Genomic DNA, 20,978 nt, shown 5'->3' on the forward strand with positions numbered 1-20,978 from the left:
TGTGTTCAATGGTCAGTTGTTCATACTTAATGTTTTTTTAACTCTAAAAGTAGCGATAAAATTAGAGCAGATGCTACGGACATCATAGTTTTTTTAATCTTAACTAATAGCTAGTAGTAGAATAAAGTTTGATCTGCAGCCGTATTCAGTGGAACTATTCCAAACAATCCCTTAACAAATTGATATTTTCCAATAAAGAAACAAATCATTCCCTAACGTAGAGAATAATATAACGATACATCAAATCTGTATGTAACGTGAGATTTATAAATTCCAACGTATCGTTAAATGAAAGGAGCTAGAATAACAAACAAAAAAATCATTTAAACTACCAAAAACAGCAACAATATTTAAAACCGCCTAAGATAAAGAATTTCATCAACAATAAGCATTTGTTGATTTATCTTATGTCATATGCATGTAAGAGAGTAAGGTCGTTTCCGTTCGTTAGGATGTCTGAAATTGCTTTATCTATTTTATACATAAACCATCAATATCAATTTAATAGAAATAACAGCCCTATAGTTTAAGCAAGGTGTATTAACATGTATTAAAGTAAAATAAAAAATTACGTTTTTAGAATATATTTCATAATTCGTTCTGCATTTATTTGTACTATATTCCATTCATATTATGTTGTTATTTCAGCGGTGTATAGCCATAAAGTGAAAGATTTAGATATCCAACAAAACCAGGTTCAACCTACCATTTTGTTTTTTAAATTTCCTGTACAAAGTCAGGAATATGGTAGTTGTACAAATGAATACGTATATTTGGCAATGGTCGAAATATTATCATAACTCGCACATAGATAATTTGACAGCTCAAACCGATGCGTATCAGAAAATGAAAAAAAGGAGTAAATTCATATATGACTCATGACTGCGAGGGTGTGCAAAATTGAACTATAAGTTTCCATGTAATTCCAGGGTTTGATGAAAGCGAATCTACAATTGCCGTGAGTAACATATATGATTCATGTCATACAAATTATGAAACGTAAGCAAGCGGATCGAAGCTTATACATCAGCATGCAATATAAAATTAATTGAATTTAAGACAAACAGTATATGTACTCCAATACTTCGAACATCAGGAAAATGTATACAGCTATACACAAAATATAAACAAATATACAACCAATTAATATAAATGATGTACATAGTTAGTCTGTCAAATGTGGACATTGAAATCATTAAGATATCTCTATCAAAACAAGAGATTACAATCTTTGCAAAGATTAACATTTGAAATTTGAAATTGAACAAATATCAATATTTTGATTCAATAAAACTAAAAAAATAAACTCGTAAACCCTGTTATTTTATATATGGGAAATAAAATTAATCATTCTATAAATAGAATATCTTATTTGTAATTGACATACAATGTAGTGTACAGCACATTACGACTATATATTATAATAGCATCATATTGGTTGTTTATCTGAATGAATTGATTAAATGTATTAGCTGATTTGATAGTTTATAAGTACAATCAAATATCATATTATATAAAGATAACTAAAAAATAAGCAGAGAAAGCGAAGAGAAATGACAATTTAAATGACGTACTAAACCGACATCATTTATGTTAAAATGAACATGATTTTCTTGCGTTGAATATACTGTATTTCTTATGCTTTTATCAAATAATAACATTTTTACTTCGTTTAATAGCTGATTTAATCAGAATGATATTATGTTAACGAATTACTACAATGTTGGGTGCTGTGATGTGACGCCTTTTTATTATCTAGCTTTTTAAATATTTTGTTTGAAGATGATATGCTTTGGCGGAGGTAGGACTAATAAATAATCTTGATAAATAGAAGATAACTTTAAAATGACAATAATTACTAGAAATTTGACACCAAAATTTAACAGATGATACTAATAACATTATGGCATATTAACCTCACTATAATTTTGAATGTTTTCACTGTAGATGTGACATAGGAATATAATAAACATGATACAAACTAGAGGGTAAACGATTACACACTTAGCTACAAGTAACACTATAAACAATAGAGGAATGTACACCAAATGAACCGCAACCAAGAAACAAATTTAACCAAACTTGGTTAATTCTGTATGCAATGAAGTCGATTTGAAATGAATATCTTACTATATTTTTATAACCTTCCAAAGTCACATACCTGGGATACGCACAAAATATCTGAAAAGATTAAGTATGATCATGATCTTATAACAAATATTTGTCACATACTAAACATAATGAAAAGTGTAACAAATTACTAGAAATACATGCACTGTGACAACTTGATTCGAAATCATATATCTTACAATACCGTACTTTGTCACAGTTATATTTTAATCACAAAAGAAATGACATTTATATAAAATTGACACCACCATTTAGTACGTAATGTAGACGGAAAAAATAAGTGCGTATGCGTTTATATAAAACTGTTACTTTACCTAGAACGGAGGTATGCTTTGATGTCGTAGGCATGCTCCCTGAAAATAACGTCAACAAAACTGCCAAAGCAAGTAGCACTGTCAGAATGTAACCGATCTTTCCTCCGGACTGAACCGGCAGAAAAAATGTAACGAATGTTAAGACAGCAGTAAGAATAGTCGGAAATATTACACTCATGATATAATGACCAGGAAGCCTTTCTAACACAATTCGGAACGATAGTTCCGAAAACACCAGGTTATCTTCAGTTAACTCAGATAAGTGCTGGGAGGTTTCTGTAAGCTCCCATTCACCATCTGGTGTAAAGTCTTTTAGATTTAGATCAGTTTTGAGGAATGTTAGGTTGACAGCGTTAGCAGGGAAACTCCAGCTAGCTAGTTCTATTTCGCAAGTTTGACTGTCATATGAAAAGTACGTGACATCCATGTCACAAGACGTGGACAACACAGCTGGTGGCTCCCATCGTATCTCTCCGTCATATTTTATACGCACTGTTTTGTCAGCACCAAGATTTTTCTTTAATTCCAAAATGCTAAGATTAAAATAAAAAGTTCGTTTGTAAGATATGTGTTATCCAGTAAAATAGGCTAGGAAATGTACATTTTTTCTGGTATGTCTTAATTTCTAAATGACCTAATGTATAAATATTATTTTACTGGATAAAGTAACTTAGACATTAGTCAATCGTCACAAATATAAATTGATCATTAATTTATTGACACGTACATGGTGCCTGACTACCTTCATGCTTTTTTAGTGATCGCATTTATCTAAGTTTACGTTAGATTCTACTTTTTTTTTCGAAAACGTTAAATGCACTTTTATATCATATATGTAAACAATTTTGTTAGAATTTTTCTTGCAAATAAAGCTATGTATAATAATGATGCAAACTATATAAAAACATACGAATTCTGCACAATCAATTATGGATGCCAAACTACGTCCTCAGGTACGTATATATATTCAATATCTCCATATGAAGATTTTGTCCAAGTCAGTCGACTATCCGTCCATACCTGAAATTGCATAATATTATAATAAGTAAAGCCGAATTTATTCAATGAATTTGATAACAAAGATAACGGTTATATTTTTCATGTTTGTTAATTTAAAAGGATAATGACAAATGTACATTTTGTCTAAAAGTGATTATACCTTTAAAATAGAAAAACAATACAATGGTCTAACCATTTGAAGAACGATGATGATAAAATACAAGAATATACAAACAAGATAAACCAAAATGAATTTACAAAATTAATGTGTTTGTTTTACGATTAATAATAAGAAAAACACTGCATATGCAAACACACGTTTTATAGTTCATTCTAGTACAAACATGTTTAAAAAGAGACTCTATCGATCCTTAAAAGATATTAAAAACATAAATATATGTACTGACCACGGTAAACCATCATGATGTCGACAATATCTGTGCCTTTATATCCTGAAAAGATATAAAAAAAGAAAAAAAAAAAGAAAAAAGAAAAAAAATTTAAAATAATTTGTGAAAAAATAAAGTGAGATATTACCGACGGCACTATAATTATAAATAACTTTAATTCACATATAAACCACTATTTATGAATTAAAGATTTATACATTTTTCTACATTTATATATTTTTTTAATTATAAACCCAGAATTTGGTTCATTTTTTGTGTAAATAGGTGTTTCTAGACTTACACACATCACGGTAAATTTTGCAATTTTTCAAGAACGGAAATACGAAGTGCTGAATAATACGTTTATTTTAAACAATATATATATTATCTGCACTGTCTAGTAAGTAAAAGGCAAGCACTAACTGAACCTTTAAACAATTTGTTCCGTATTTAAGATTTCAAATTGAATATAAATCAGTGTTGTCTTTGAATATGTGTTTTAGTGAATTTTTTACTACGGTATTTTTTTCCGGTCGACGTCAGAAACAACAGAGACTATACGTACCAGTACATTGACAGCCAGCAAGCTGTATTCTGCACTAACAATTACTGGATAAGCAAAACAAACTTATTATAACCGAACTCAGTCTGATTAAACAACAATATGTGAATATTGTTTGCGTCTGTCACAGTGTATGCTGACGAATGCTTCAAAAAATCTAGACAAAAATATCCATAATGGTAAAGACAGAAAATTGCAATTCTATTACATGTATGTATATTTTAAGCTGAATTTAGCACTTAAATATATCAACCATCCCTCATTTACAGCAAAAGTGACAATATATACATAAAAATGGTATATGATAATCACTATTTGCAGTAAAGGTCTGTATAACCTGGAAATTAAAAGCTTGCTTGTATTTAATTTTATAAAAGTAATACACAAACAAAACGATTTAAAATGCATGCATGAAAATAAAACCTTGGAATAACCGACATGAATTTAGGTGACAGTGATTGGATTTCCTTTGTAATTATTGACTTATTACATGATAAACTTAAATAAAGATGCCTTTTAAAGAAGTACGAATAAACTTATACAGATAAGTAAAACTAAAACTCCTCTTCCAATTCAGGATCCTTTAAACATCACTGTCCGATTGTATTGTTAACAATCAGCAGTAGTACACTGATATTTTTGTCTCAAACTATCTTATAATTCGATGAAGTATTTGTTTAATTTTTTTTTCTTGCTATCGGTTTTTTTCTGTCTTTGTCATGCATCAATCATTAGAGATATTATAACACCGACGTTATATAAATTATTTTTTTTTCTAAAAACTTTAACACAAGTCGATGGATGATGTTTTAATCATAAAACCAGAATGCATTGCTTTTATATAGATTGCCAGTATCACCCAAATGAAATGAATCGGCTGATCAAAAACACCGATACGAAGTAAGTCCTTACATTTATCACAATTATAAATCATTTTTTATTATTCTTTTTATTTCATTTTCATTTGTTTTAATTTACGACAATTTATTTCTGGTGAGAAAAATATTCCATTACATGTCCGGCTAGATATGATCTTTAAAACATTGTTCTTTCTATATGACCACAAAGAAAATATATTAATTTATCCTGTTTGTTGTTAAATTTGAACTCATGCAAGCCTTTTTTACACGTTTCTGTGTATTATGACGAACAAGTTCAAGATTATTTATTAATGAGCCTGAAATGGATTGTTTTGTTTTCTGTTTCCTTACGATACTTCCTTTTGGACGAATCACAAATAGATTTGGCAATAAACAACACCCTAGCAATGTCAGTTCGTTCAATTATGTTATATATCATTACGCATTAAATGCGATTTGTTATTGTGTATGAAGATTTATTTCCAGTGATCAATAATACTCGATTGCATTTCCGGCTAGGTACAATACTGACTTAAGGCATTCGTCTTTGCACTTGATTACAAATAATTCAACCCTGCTTATTTCTCCGTCTGAGCGTATAATTTGAGGAAACAACAGGGGCCGTGTCAATGAAAGCATCATAGGATATGTCCTACTTATGTCTAAGAACCTTATTTCGGATGGTTAGAACGTGTCTAAAAAATGTTTTATGATATAAAACAAAGCTATTTTAGAACAGTCCGAACTACTGTTGTCCTAGAACATCCTAACATATTTATTAGATTGATAAAAAATGTATAGAATTAACTGACTTATATTTAAATGAATTTCAGTAAATATGTTAAGGTATGGAGGTAAACAAGTAACGCAAAATAAAATGTGATTATGTAATACTATAAAAGATATGTTATTAAAGAATTTAAAAAATGTAACTTCATTTCATACAACAACAAAATTTAATAGACATAACACTTTGTTAGAGGGGATATTTGTGCTGCAATTTAATATATATATAAACTAAGGTTCTGTCCCTAAGGTCCAGTAGATTTATAACATTTTTGATTCGAGCGTCACTGATGAGTCTTTTTCAGACGAAACGCGCGTCTGGCGTAAATATTAAATTTTATTCCTGGTATCTATGATGAGTTTATTTGCATTACTGAATCAGTCTGAGTTTTAAAATAAAAAGTCAGAATTTTTCAACATTTCCATTGTTCATGACTACACAATTTTGTTAGGTGCAAACCATGTTTATAATTATGATAGAAATGTCAAGCTTCCAAAATGCAGAACGAACGATTTCAAATTAGCGTACGGTAGTAATATGACATCGTCAAACATACGTTTTGGAGAGCTACGACTGTTCTAATACATCCAGAAAAAAAGGACATAATAATATAGGGGGTGCACCCCTTACTACAAGTTATGGAGCTATGTATACATAAATGAATAGTTTTAATTTATTGCATACACTAAACCAAGGGGGAGTTAAAGGGGGTATTATTATGTTACAGTTAGCTTGGAAAAAATCAAGTCTAATATAACTAATATTATAACAATCTTTCTCCGAGCATTGTTTCCATTTAGCTAACTTTATTGATTCATATGACAAGATCAACGGTTTTCCTCGTCGTGTTTTGAAATAAATGACGAATTATGAATGTTGTGATTCACTTCAACAAATTCAATAAGAAGAAATGGGCACCGGTGATAAAGAGTTAAATTTACAACGTATTTATCTCAAAATCCACCTTTCTATTGTGATTGCCATTTGCCGACTTCTGTAACAAGATGCTCAACAGTTGATTATAATGAGTGTGACGTGACGAGCTAAACATTGACGTTGATGAATCTTAGTTTTTGGCGATTTTCTTACTTAAAACTGTAAGTATTCACTGGAAAAATGGTCATGGATGAAGATATTGTTAACGTCGCAATGCTGTTGTAGAAAAACAACAAGTTGATAAATCATTGACGTCGGTGTAGCCAAACACTCACCACTCAATATCAAATTCTCCCAACGTCCGATTTAGCCAATCGAAATTCGTATAGTTTCGAAAATGAAGTAAAAGATGAGATTTCGATGCAATCATCAAAAATCGATTTGTAACCACATTAACCTACTCGCGCACTTCCTAGTCCTAGGCTTCATTGACACGGCCCCGTATCTTTTGATTTATTTATTTTACATTGATTCTTATATAGTCAAAATAGTTAAAAAGACATACTAGGTAAAAGTAAAAAAAATGGGGTACAGCAGTCAACATTGTGTCATAAAATTATTCACTAAAAAAAATATATAACTACATCAGAAATGAAAGTAAAATGACAAACAAACACTCTATAGACGAAGAACATATGCAGAAATGGAAGACAAGAATACGAAAAATACCATAGCAAAATATAAAACAAAAAATGACGAGTTGTATTAAACCCGAGTCATGCCAAAGATATATTACCAAATATAGACTAAACAGTAAACTTTAAGGTGAAAAGATACAAAGACAAATAAAACACTATAACACGTAATTCAGACAATTAAGATGATAAATAACGTCGATACGTAGATTTTATACTTCAAGACAACCATGTATCATTTGTGGAGTTGAAACGGAATATTTATCCTCCGAAGATTTGTTTTTACACTTTTTTTAGAAAAAGGACAAGACTTAACATGACAATACACTGGTTCATCAATTTTCTGATCAGACAGTGTTGACGTTTTATAAAGTATGAGTAGCAGCTGCACTTGAATACCGAATGAGTTGGATAAATGTACATCCCATAAGCATGTGAAATTTGTCTATTGCTACTTCGGTGAGGAAAATTTAAATCGTCTCATTTGTCAATGAGTCTGATACGTAGATGACCGCTTATGTTAAATTCTACATATTAGGTTAAACATGATACGGATGAAACTATCTCTGTTGTTTCGTAAATGTCTATATTAATGGAACCAAGTTAGAAACGTTTGGATAAGTTTTGGATGTTCCAATTTTTTATACTCTTTCTGCACTGAAGGAACGTTTGTTATTGACATGAGAATCTGATGAATAGTGTAAGGAACTTGGTTTTTCATATCACAAGTTCCTTGATTAAGGATTGCTGCTTAATTACCTCTAAGATATTATTTCAGGATTCTAACAGTTTTACAGATGTCATGATCTGGTCAATATATTTCGCATCTTTTTTGTATGACGTGTCTAAGTTAAAAACATTTTACCTGCCATGATAAAACCATCTGGTGCCACTATCAGGGCAATACCGCTTGCTATTCCAGGGCTTAATTAGCCTTAACCACTAATCTGGTTTGAAAGGGAATCGTATTGCTTACTACTTAGTTTTGAGTGTCTTTAAATTCTAATGTATGTGTTATTTCTACCTATAGGGTCAAGGCTATCCAATTATTTTCATTAGTTGAGTAGGAAATGTGTATTAGACCAGAACATACTAGGTAAAACACGGTTTTGATGGAATTTCTTTATCTAGATGTCCATGTAGTGTTTGTGGTCAGTTTGTACAGTATTTTGTTAGATCTATTTATTTTGACCATGCTTTTCTCCGATTTATGCTCTTTGATTTCGTTCAAGGTATCATCTCCTTTTTGCAGTTTGAAGATATTTGCAGCTTATTTATCCCATTTGACACGAAGCATTTCGATAAGTGATTCTTTAATTCCGTTTTGAAGATTATACCATGGAAGCGATGTTCATGTCTTCCATTTTTTGCTTTTATAACACGGTGCAATATTTTGTTGTCAATGATTGATATATGTAAAGTGAAAGTTGTATGACCTTGCAAACAACTAGTTGTTAATCTTGTCAAAATTATGTTCGGATAGGGAAACATGTCTTCCTGCTGAGTGTAAACTTGTATATTAACAAGTTAAAATCAATTGTAGTGTGTTGGTCATGTGTGCAGACTGCAGATAATATTTGCGAAGTTCACTTGGCCTTGTTTACGTGTGCTTATGGTTCAATGACTTTGAAATATTGCAACTAATGTTTGCAATATCCATTTGGCTTTCGTAGATTTTGTTATACAAAATGAATACACGAGCATGAAAGACATCTTTCTTTGACCACGAAGTAGAATTATCAACATTAGAAAATATGGCATTTAGGTTGTGCCACGTGTATGCTCAGCATTTATATAATGTACATCTGAAAATTAGAATGCACCTTTATATACAATTACACATCGTTCTTTTTTAAATTTCTTTTTCTGAATAATAACAAACACAAATTAGCAATACATCTGGTAATATCAATTTATACTTTTTCTAGAATCTAAATAAAACGTTCAATTTCAGTGGCGACCAAAAATGGTTCTGTAACAGAAAGCAGAGCAAAGAGTCGCGACTTAATTTTTTTTATTTTATATAAAAATAATATATACATTGTATGATAAGCTGAAAAAGTACAAAAAAGGAAAAACTTAAACTCTTATTCAATGATTCCTACTTATGTTTCCTTCAACTTCAAGTGTAAATAGTTACAACGATCCCCTGTTGGACCGTAAAAATCTAGGAATGTATGTACAACGTCAAGTAACTAATGCGGGTCATTCTTAATTCAATATTGCGTAGAGAGTCTGTTGCAGTTATACGTTTGATATTTATCACGTGATATATATCATGTTGGCAATAATGTTTTGAAACTATTTAATCAGTAGTAATAGTCATAATCCTCCGGAAATAGAATCTAATCCGTGTACATGATAAACAAGAAGAAATTAAACCAAAATCGAAATCTCATAAAGCATTTGATAACGAAATGCGAGTTTGAAAATTGTGCCTAGCAGTTTATTCTGGTCAATTTCGTTTCACAATTGAATAAACTTAACAATAAATAGTGGTATGATTGTTATGAATGAGAACAGTGCGTTACAGTTTATGGGAAAATGTAACTTGGTATATGGCACGGTACGCCCTGCAACACTGAGCAAAACCTAAATCGTATAGTGATATACGAAATGCTGCGAAGGACACACAAAATAAATGGTCCCACCTAACTGCACTAACAGATGAACATTTCGGTAATGCTCTAAACTGTAACATGTTACACTCGTGATGAACAAAAATAACAAACTTAAAGACAAATTAAAAAAGGAGAAACTCATAAAAACTTAGAAAATAGAAAAACTAGTAATCAGCGGAAAAAGTGGAAAACAACTGCATATTCTTGGATTGGTACATGCATTTTCATAACAAAATGGTTGATTGAATCTGTGTTTATAGCTAAATAAACGTCCAATGTGGTATGACAGTTTTTCATAGTTCCTTTATACTGTCAAAATTTGGTGAGCAATCTTAACATACGTTATTTAATAGGAACTGCTTTTACAGCAACGGTTACATAAACAGTTGTTTGGTCAACAAATTTCTTGTATGTTTATTGATACCTAATCACAAACAAAATTACCGGAAGATCTGAGACTATGTGGCTGCAACTTGGTTTGTGGTTTCATGGAATTGCTATAAATGTGCCAATAATTGGGACCCAACAATCACTGTGTAAACAACATATCATACATACACCAAACTTTCTAAAAATTCAATCACATATACAAGTTATTGTAGATGATACACTTTATAAAAATTTCTTCTACATGATGTCGATGTCAATGAAAACATTCTTGACAGCTGAAATCTGTATGCTCGTAATTATACAATCATTTATAATATGAATAACATAACAATCTATCTGTGAGTCTTCATGTTAACGATTTATGTAGTAAAAACATCAAATACACATGAAATAAAACTTGGTGAATCACAATATCCTTACCAGCTAATTGAATTAAAGGTGTCTATTGAAATACTGTTGTCCACACTAAATTCCCAACAGAATAATTACCAAGGCGCGATATCTTAGTTGACTTTAGCGTATAAAAAGAATATCATCAAAATAGTAGTTATAATAAATTGTGAAGTGCTATGTGAAACAATCAGGGACGAAAAAAAAACACTCGTAAAAATGTCACAATCAGAAATTTCTGAAACTTAACTATTGATAAACTGAAACATACACACAGTGTATATTAAATGTCCTGCACTTGTCAGGTTATGAAGCTCAATACTATTGGGTAACAAAAGATAAGCAATATTATATATAAAACTGTAAAAACAACAAACAGAAAAAAATCAAAGAAATCAGCTAGCTCCTTGTTGCTGTATACTTTTCTCCCTGCTTGTTGGTCAATTTTGTTATCTTGGTCAATTTCGTTATCTTGGTCAATTTCGTTATCTTGCTATGGATCACGATGATTAATTTTTTTGGCTCTGCCTCTCAACTTTTGGTATTTCCTCACTAAGGTATGCATACATTTTGGAGCAACGAAGCTCTTTGGTTGATGGTAGAGCCACATGACAAATATCGTTAGAACAACCAAAAGAACGGCCATTCCTAATGTTATCATAACAAATGTTACTGCAACATAACAAAGTAACAATAATCAAATTGAATAAAAAAATCACAGTTTCACTCATGAAACTACGTGTTTAATTATACATAAATTTTATTATAATGAAACTGCACTAGAAAGAAATTTATAATCCAGAATATAAAATTAAAGCTTAACGTTTTCCTCGCGTGATATATAATAGACCCACATCACTTAGGTTATAAAGAAATTTAAATATTCGTAACGGGATTTTGCGCTGTAAATAAAAGCACAGTAGTATACCGCTGTTCAAAACTCATAAATCCATGATCAAAAAACAAAATCGGAGTAACAAACTAAAACCGAGGGAAACGCATTAAATATAAGAGAAGAACAACGACACAACACTAAAATGTAACACACACAGAAACGGAACAAACATCAGATGGTGCCATTCTAGCCAGAATAATGAGAGACAATCCATTATTCTTATCTTTTGGGTTGAGAGATTGTCACAAAACTGGGAAATTAATATAGAAATTGATCTTAGTCATAAGTATACATATCGAAATTTTCTCAAAATGTTCTATATTTTCTTCATTTTCATTATTTCATATACATAAAAATGTTAATAAAACGTTAATTCATTTAGTCAATTATTCTCAAGAAGAACAATTCATATTCGCTAATCTTGCATGTAAGGGAATCTGATTATAATACGTTGAAGTAATATGCTAGTAATACGTGAGTTGGTACCTAAACTAATTCGGAGTTTAGTATGACGTCCATTATCACTGAACTAATACACATATTTGTTTAGGGGTCAGCTGAATGACACCTCCTGGTGCGAGAGTTTCTCGCTACATTGAAGACCCATTGGTGGCCTACGACTGTTGTCTGCTTTATAGTCGGATTGTTGTCGCTTTGACACATTCCCCATATTTAATATTTGAAGACACCAAGATGCAATAAGAACTTTTCATTTACTACAACCAACAGCAGATGTTACCTGTCCCCCATTGCCTAGGTTCCAGCAGTCATTTTGAAAATTCCAAATTCGAATGCCAAAATATTACATGCCAGTCATCGTTTCTGGAAAGTTTCATTAAATTAAAAGCATTTAAAATATTTTCACATGTTTGCAGTTTCCATGACAAGATCGCCTGTTTGAAAGATCTTTAATTCAAATGTCACATATCCACAATGTGGCAGTTAAATTTTTTATAAAGTTAAATTGAGTTTGGAGCACTTTCCTTTTTTTTCAATTTTGCTATTACCATTTATTGAAACGGTTGCCATTTGGAAATGTTCAACCTATTCACCATTTATACATTAATAATACATTTATCAACCTCTGTTAAATTGTATCTTGTCAACATTTAAAGAAATACAACTTGTGTGTATTACCATAGGGATATATGCTAAGACATTTCTAACAAAAGCCGCTACTGTTAAATTCCGCAGATCCTCAACAATGACCTTACACCTTTTATAGTGGACATCTACGTTTGATAAAAGTTTTATGATATTCAGTTCAAGCATACTCAAATAAGTCATCGAAAACATATACAGTATGTTATTTTTCTCATTTTGGCGGTTTTTCATGGTGGCCATTAAATGAATTCTAAAGTCTAAATGCATATCTACATATGGTGGTTGATGTTATGAATAACAATCATTTTTGACAATAATACAAATTGGTTCATTACGCTTCTGGAAATGTAGCAGACCAAATATTCGTAAAAAGTTAATAATAAGATCAAAGAAATGACGGAAAAGTATTCTCTCACTCGACATTGTTGATACAGTGAAATAATAATAGATTTTTGGCAAAATACAGACACCGCCATTGACAAATGTAAAAGACAACAATATATAAATGAAAAGTAAAATTACAAAAATACCGAAATACAAGGAGAAATCATAACGGAAAGTCCCTTAAATTATTACAACACATCGTCGAAGGGATGGATTGCAACTGTCAGATTTATGTAGGAAATGTTGATTTTATAGCCGGCTTAACGTCTAACTTCTAGGACAGACGCATAAAATGTTTATGTGAGCAAAACGAACAGACATATGCATAATATGCATAATATGTCATAATGTCAAAAATTGAGATACAGTCGTTATATTTGTTTTTATCTTAATTACTTTGTAAACAAATAATTGTGGAAACAAAGAAAAAACTAAATCGCATGTGCACACCAAAGACAAAGCACATTAACAAAAATAAAAGACAAGAATAATTAAAACTGATCACTGCACAATCACACAATGGCGGGATATAAAAATACATTTTTTTAATTTGACATTTGAATGTTGGTATAAGAGTTGACAAATTTCAGGGAAGGATCGAGATTTTATCCAAAAGTTCATTAGAGTTTTGTAGAATCCACAAATGGTCAATACCACTACAAGAGTTTGACAATATTTCTGAAGAGTGTCTTTCAATGCGAATATAAAATTTCTCAATCTAATGGACATGTTTTTTGTAGACCATACAGATGAGCCGACAACAAACCGTTCTTTGTTCCGAATTTTCTGAAAGTTAGGTATTCAGTGCAAGCAAGGTAAGTCCTTATATTTCCGGGTTTATGTTCATTGAAACCAAAATATCTCATCTTGTCAAATGATATGTTTTTGTATGTGGGATTACCTGAGTCAACGACATTATCAACCAGATTCCTAAGCATGTATCCTATACATGTGTTCCCTGTCATTAAAACATCAAAAGATTATTGCACACACACCACACATGTAAATTATAAACTGTAACTTTACCTAGAAGTGACACCTTTTTTGTAGATGTAGGTAGACTGTCTGAAAATAATGTCAATAAAACCACCAAAGAAAGTACTACTGTCAGAATATATCCTATCCTGACTCCGGATTGATGTGGTATACAAAATGTAACAAATGTTAAAATTGCCGTCAGAGTGGTCGGAAATAAAATGATCATTACATAATGACCAGGTAGCCTTTTTAATTGTATATAGAACTTGAGTAATGAATACTCCAGATCGTCTTCAATTTCCAATATGCTTTTCTGATAGATGGCTACAGGCGACCAATCCCCTTCTATTCTGAGTGTATCTTGATTTATATTTGAAGTTAAGAATGTTAAATTGACGGCGTATGTTGGAAAGTTCCAGCTAGCTAATTCAATGGCGCATAACTGACTGTCATATGGGAAGTACGTCACATCCATTTCACATAACGTGGACAAAATTGCTACTGGTTCCCATCGTACTTCTCCGTTATAACGTATTCGGATACTTCTTTCTTCACCATTGATGTTTTTAAATTCATTTACACTAGATTAAAATGATAAAGTCATTAGGTAAATTCGTATGTTAGAGATAAAGAGAAGAATTAATTTCTAAAATTTTTATTATATATAAATTACCGGTGCTTGAAACTAGATGATAATATTACGTCGGATGACAGTTACCAAGTGCAATACATATAACACCGATATATACATATCTTAATGTATATGGTATCAGAACATTTGCAAATGTTTTCTTTACTCGTCAATATATAAGTAACAATACTGCTTTTGTATTCATTATGTGCATGCGCCTTTATATGAGAACTTCAAATTAACAACCATACTATTATTTTTTACTCACTATTAAATTGTAAAACTATTTCAATTTCAAACGTACGAATTCAGCACAATCAATTCGGGGCGCCAAACTATGTCCTCGGGTGCATATATATATTCATTGTCTCCATTAGAAGAGTTTTCCCACCGCAATCGGTTATCATTAAACATCATAGCAAAAAGTATTAGGCTAGTACAAGAATATAAATTAAAAAAAGAAATAGTGTTTGTTTTTATCGTTACCGACATAAATATGGATAACCGTAACCTTATTAAGCTTTTAATGTTTGCTTAACTATCCATCCCTAGGGACCAAAAAAAAAAAAAGAATTGGGAGGCTGTTGTATTATAGAATTTAAAAAAAATGGAAAATATCGACATCTTGTGCACAACCTGACGTGGAAAACATACTCAATCATCGGACCAGTACATGACAATAAATTAATATAGAAATATTGTTGCCTTTTTTGTTGACGACGTAAATGTTAACCATATACTTATAGCGCTCTCGATATGTGTAAAACTATTTACCCTTAAGAGGGGGCATAATTTAAATGCTAGTGGATAATAATTGTAAATTTGTGTATTGCAAATAAAAAATAATGGCTGTTGTTTTACACAAAATTTTGATAGAAAAATATGCAAAATTTAAATGCAAAACTGTATGTCGATGTGAAAATAATATTTAAGATAGCGCCAGTAGTAAGTAATCAACTGAAGACAACATGATTTATGGTAAATCTATCTTGGTCAGGCTTCCTGAAATACAACAAATCAGAACATTTATAGTGTGTGGATCGTGTAATCGTTTTAAAATCGACGTCAACTGACATTATCTAAAGGAAAAAAGTTTTACGCTTCCAGAAGAAAACTTTTTTGTTCCATGTGTACAGTTTGAATGCCAAGAGAGGGGCGAAAGACATCAGAGGAACAGTAAAACTCATAAATCGAAAATAAACTAAACTGACAACACCATTGCTTAAATTGAAAATGACAAACAGACACATATAATAATAAATAGCATAGAAAACTAAAGACTTAGCAACACGAACCCAACCAAAAACTTGAGGGGATGATCTCAGCTGCTCCGGAAGGGTAAGCAGATCCTACTCAACATGTGTCACCCGTTGTGTTGCTAGTGTTATTACAAACCCAGTCTGCGTTGACACGAGTTTACTACATGGTAAATGTCGTTTACTTTTATCAGAAATAGAATACACTCATGTTTATTGATATGGTCATATTTCTAAATTAACTGGTCACAAAACTTTTGATTTTTTTTAATATTCAGGCTTTTCTCACTCAGGAATAGATTACCTTAGCCGTATTTGGCAAAACGTTTAGAAATGTTGGTCCCTACTGCTCTTCAACTTCGTACTTTATTTTGTTTTTGATTCTAGCGTCACAGATGAGTCTTACGAAGACGAAACGCTCGTCTTGCGTAAATACAAAATTTAATCCAGGTAACTATGATGAGTTTATCGGCACGTTATCGAAGAAGTCAACGAGAAATTAAACACACGTTTTCTCTTTTACGCTAAATTAGAAGACGCGCCGTTTTCCCGTTTACTTGCAGGGAAATGTGAGAGGAAACAACCGATTAGTTTAAATGACTGCGTGCAATTTTAGAGTAAACGCAGAATTACCGCGGTGTTTACATGAAGTGGTAATCAATAAATGCCGCGTTATCTTTCCCGTCTACATATATTACGTGGTCTGCTCGCAACTGTTTATAAGTCCGAATTCGGTCCTCAATGAGCAAAACACATACAGTATAGTCAGCTTTGTTTTAAGGAAGATTCAACCAACACAAGTTTTTTTAGATGAAAACTTGCCGTATGACGTCGTAAATACACAAATGGTGGACGCTAGTTCTCAAAACATATTAGTGATGAATAATGAAGAAAAACTGAGTATTTGTATGCAACTCATACTTATTCACAAAATGTTTTACTGTGAAAACATTGATCAGGCAATTCAAAATACATTTATAGTTTAAGAAGTGACCTTAAATTTTGCTAATTAAAATGAAGTACAAATAAAATAGTTTACTGACAAAGGCGAACCATCCTCCTGTTGACATTATCTGTAACTTGATATCCTAAAATAAATAAAATAATAAAGGCTGAAAACCGTACTAGTATTCAATATCTACATTAAATGACACTGTTCTTAAATGAAAGTTGCAACATGTCCTAACTGAATAAATTGTCTTTTAATAGGAGTTCGAAATAGACATTTGTTTCACTAAGTGTATATAAAAGTTCCTCGAACCATATACTTAAGGAGCAATTGTTAAGTAACTAATCATATGAAAAAGGTGGGACATTTCGTAAACTTGAAGTCGCAATTTATCAACATCAATTCGAGCATAAGTATATAGTTATTTTATTATCAGAGTAAAGAAGACTATTTTCTGACACATGCTGTGAGATATTTAATGTTTTGCTATCATAATACGTCCAACATATGTTCTTAGGGGTGGAAAGAACTTCAATGTAAATTTTAATGATTTAATTCTCTGTAAAAATTGTAATTTTTCAGTAAAAAGACCTTTTGATTATTTTGTTAATTTTTTTTTCTTATTTTACCTATCCCATGTCTCCGTATATAAAACGTTTTTTGTTACGATTCTTCTGCCAATCATTTGTTGTTGCGCTATATTGTGGTTTCGCACAAGCTGCTTAGATATTTAAATAACATATTGAACAGTTATTGCGCATTTGAAACTAACCCTGTTCAACAGAACACTTCTTTTTGAAAGTAATATCTCCACAAATATTGTCTTTGTTTGTAAGCGCAAATTAGTGACAAATTCAATAATTTATCTTAAAAAATTGTACGTTATATCTCTATGATGTTCTGTTTATTTAATCCAAAGTGATTTAAAGTCTTCATATAAGAGGTATTTTTCAATTAGTACTTGAAATACGTAATTTATGAAAAGAACATTAACTACAAATCAGTAATCTGTTTTTTCCCTTTATCAAACATTTATGGAACTTTAAGATGGTACCTAACACTACAGGGAGATAACTCTGTAAAGTGAGCTAAATGTTTCAATTACGTTGTGTTGTAAAAGGAATATTAAGCTTCTCAAAAATCAAAATTGGTGTTAGTGAAACTGCTATATAACCAGCGTAATTTTTGTGACAAAACGGTTGGTTCAAAATTTTGATTTTTTTTATATTTTTGTCAAAGGGTCAAAGTAAATACATTGTCAAAATTTTATGAAAATTAAACGAGCCAAATGAATTTTAGTGAAAGTGTTGGGTACCACCTTAAGGTAAAATCATATTTCGCTATTAGCAATCTGTTCGGTTCAATTTTGTCAAAATACGTTAAAATACCCATCGTTGATGTATTATTAGCTTGCAAGTCCTATATTTGAATTGATGGTTAATTGATTACTAGTCTAATTGGGTACAAGATAAAGACACCATTTGGTCTTTTGCAAAAATGTTTGGAGAAATATGACCATGACAAGTGTTATTAGAAACCACGTCAAATAAACTGGTAGTAGTCATTTTCGCAATTACCTATTTTGTGTATCAGTGCGAATAAAGATATCATCTGACACTCGAAATTGTATTTTTAACCTTCAGTAAATATTTACATAATAGCATATGTACATTTGGGATGGCAAGATTTAAGAAAACATGTCTGCCATTTATACTTCTTGTTTAATTTATTTGCTTTGCAAGATGTCTCACATATATATTTTGGCCTATGATATCAAACCTTTACACGATTTGAAACTGACACAGTTTAACCAAATACTTTATTTTATAAGCGCTTTATTTCAAAATAAAATCATGTTTCCTTTGCATTGTGCCTGTCTGATAATTAAATGCATTCCAAATTGAACCATTAAATTTGTTCTCATGAATGTGCTGTTACACCACTGACTTCGGTAAGAGAAAGGGTTGATCGTTCACGAGCACTTAATGTGATCTTCAGTTGTTTCATTTGACTGTCGCGCTGTTTCATTACCAATCATACCGTATCTCCGTATTTTATATTCAATATGTAAAATATATATTTATTTCTATATTGCATACTTGTCTATATATGTTTTGGGGTGTTTGGTTTGCATGATTAACATATAGAAATGTTAAAGTGAACATAGAAGATAATCGAAAACAAAACCTGAATATACTTACCAATGAACTGACAAAATGCAAGTTATATGTTGCTCGTACAGTTACTGGGTAGTCTGGTAAAACCCGTTTATCGTAAGTTGATTGATTGAATAACATGTCGAAAATTTTATTTGCGTCATTTACACTGTACGATGTTGAAGATTTGAATAAACCTAAAAAATACATTCATTATTACTGGAAGCTACAGTAACTATCTATACACAGGTTTGAATACGGCTTATTTGTGTATTTCCATCATTATGATAAATGTGTATGTAAGCGAGTTTGGATGTATGTATAGGCGTTGTGAAAAAAATACATACTGCGGTAACGTAATGAGACAGAAAATTAATGCTAAGTAATAGACATGTATCGCAAAAATGTCAGGCCTAACATATGAGTCGAAATCAGTTTCGAATATATAACAGAGACTATCAAAGACAATGACAATATTTCCCATTACAAAAAAAATATATATAATGATATTTACAAGTTATCAACATACGAGGATTTTGAATTAATCGGGGACGGAATGACGATGGATTCACCTCTTTTAAAAAAAAAAGCAACCATTCTTCCTTTAAAACGGTACTGACAAAAGGTACACAAAAGAATCTGCGATACATGAATTCATTGATTTTTTTTGGCGTTATGTGTAGGGAAATATTCTGTTTTCCTTATTGACGAGAGAAAGTTATTAGTTTGCGAAAGAAACATGTTTATTTCCTGACACTGTATCTCTGTGTTATGTCAAATCAATGACGTGTTTGATCAGACAATTGTATGATATCTCATTGCTATTCTTTGAGATGTGCAATGTGCATAACATTATCTTGTATGTACTGTATATTCTGTGAATATCTCTAAACCTGATGATCAATCATCTTCACGTCCTTTCAAATTCCCTCTTTTTGGATCTATTCTTCCTTTAAGGAGTCCGTTAATACTTGCGTTCTGTCTCAAATGGGATAGTTATGTAGCATGTTCTAAACGTTTGTTTTGATACATCTTTGTTCTATGAAAACCTCATGTTATTATATTCTAACGTTTTTATGTTGTGTATATACATATATATCTTATTTGATAATATGATATTTCATGGTATAGTTCATGTGCGTTTTTCCAAACAATTGATAAGCTCTGTCAACATTACGGTGCCATAGAAATCTACTGGTACGCTATGTGCAAACACGTGTTACATTATCTTCAAATACCTATTACGTTGTGGTTGAATGTCTATAACATTATGTGCAAACACCTAAGGATATGTGAAACCCCTTTTAGTTATGTGGACACATCTATTAGTAAGGTGTTTTGCCAAACAATGGTTATTCTCTATTAACACTCATCACGTTATGTGAAAATGCCTATTGCAAGCAATATATTTCATTATGTGCAAACACCTATTACGTTATAAAGAATACAAGTACCTTTTACGTTATGTGCAAACACTTATAATGTTACGTGTAAACACCTATTACGTAAATGACAAACACCTATTAGACATTTCCAAGCAAAAATGCCATTATTCGACATAGCCAACCTGGGTGACCGTATATCGGCCTATTGCTGTAAAGGACAACGGCGG

At 31.2% G+C, this 20,978-nt stretch overlaps 1 long non-coding RNA gene across 1 annotated transcript; it reads right to left on the bottom strand.

Annotated features, from left to right (window-relative positions):
* Positions 1-9,616: 9,616 nt before the first annotated feature.
* LOC143056859 (uncharacterized) lies at positions 9,617-15,432 on the bottom strand. Its single transcript, XR_012972544.1, has 3 exons — positions 15,310-15,432; positions 14,423-14,955; positions 9,617-11,685 (listed from the first exon to the last, which is right to left on the bottom strand). It is a non-coding gene; the product is annotated as an uncharacterized LOC143056859 (long non-coding RNA).
* Positions 15,433-20,978: the final 5,546 nt, after the last annotated feature.

This window comes from Mytilus galloprovincialis, chromosome 13, assembly GCF_965363235.1.
Source record: "Mytilus galloprovincialis chromosome 13, xbMytGall1.hap1.1, whole genome shotgun sequence".
In the NCBI taxonomy this organism is placed as follows: Eukaryota; Metazoa; Mollusca; class Bivalvia; order Mytilida; family Mytilidae; genus Mytilus; species Mytilus galloprovincialis.